General features: G+C 33.7%; 1 long non-coding RNA gene across 1 annotated transcript; it reads left to right on the top strand.

Moving 5' to 3' along the window:
- Positions 1–6: 6 nt before the first annotated feature.
- Positions 7–891, top strand: LOC102775504. The gene is made up of 2 exons (XR_436386.2): positions 7–390; positions 635–891. It is a non-coding gene; the product is annotated as an uncharacterized LOC102775504 (long non-coding RNA).
- Positions 892–897: the final 6 nt, after the last annotated feature.

Genomic DNA, 897 nt, shown 5'->3' with positions numbered 1-897 from the left:
AAGATAGTCTAATCTATTTTGTATGGTGTGACATACTGTATGCCAGCTACTACCTGGGGTGGATTTAGAGACTTTTTATTTTAAGTTGCTATTAGCTTGAGTGCTATCACTACTTTACTCTTAAGCTTTGAAATATCTGTTATACTTGCTATTGGTGATTTGTATAGTAGGAGGATAAAATAAATTCTGATCTTTTAATCTTATTTGCCCTGTCTCTGTTTCTAGTTTTAATTTCTTATCAATATGGCTAAAATTTGTGGTAGTATAAAAACTATGCATATCTGAAGCAATTTTACTAAAACTAATCTTTCTTTTCCCACTGCTTTATTTGGTAGATTAGCAAGTGGCCCCCCAGATCTAAGATGCTGTTTATTACATCAGAAACTACAGGTAAAGATTTTTCAGTGACAGTATTTAATGTGATCTTGAGTCAGTTGAAGCTTATTTCTGATGCTAAATTTAAGTATGGATTATAGGCCATTCTTTTTGTGCTGCTGTAGGTTACTTAAAATCACTGTCATTCACAACAAGGTATAGGGGAAAGGGTGGAGAATGAAAATTAAATATTCAAGCAGTGGATTGATTTTTATTTTACTGTAATGAATTGAAATATATATATTTCTGTTTTCTTAAGATGTTAAATTGTTGTATTGAAAGAAAGAAGGCACGTGATGAGAAGAGAAAGATAAGTATTTCAGATAATGTGACTAATACATATCCAGGGGATGCTGGAAGACCTGGAGACCAGCTGGGGCCAGACAATCTAAAAGATATGGACAAGGAAAAGGGAGAGGTGGGAAAATCTTGGGATTCTTGGAGTGATAGCGAAGAAGAATTTTTTGAATGCCTAAGTGATACTGAAGAATTTAAGGGAAATGGACAAGAGAGTGGCAAAAA

The sequence above is a fragment of the Myotis davidii genome, unplaced genomic scaffold (assembly GCF_000327345.1).
Source record: "Myotis davidii unplaced genomic scaffold, ASM32734v1 C63419292, whole genome shotgun sequence".
Taxonomy (NCBI): domain Eukaryota; kingdom Metazoa; phylum Chordata; class Mammalia; order Chiroptera; family Vespertilionidae; genus Myotis; species Myotis davidii.
Note: the sequence above shows the minus strand (reverse complement) of the source record. Positions and strands in the feature narration are given on the sequence as shown.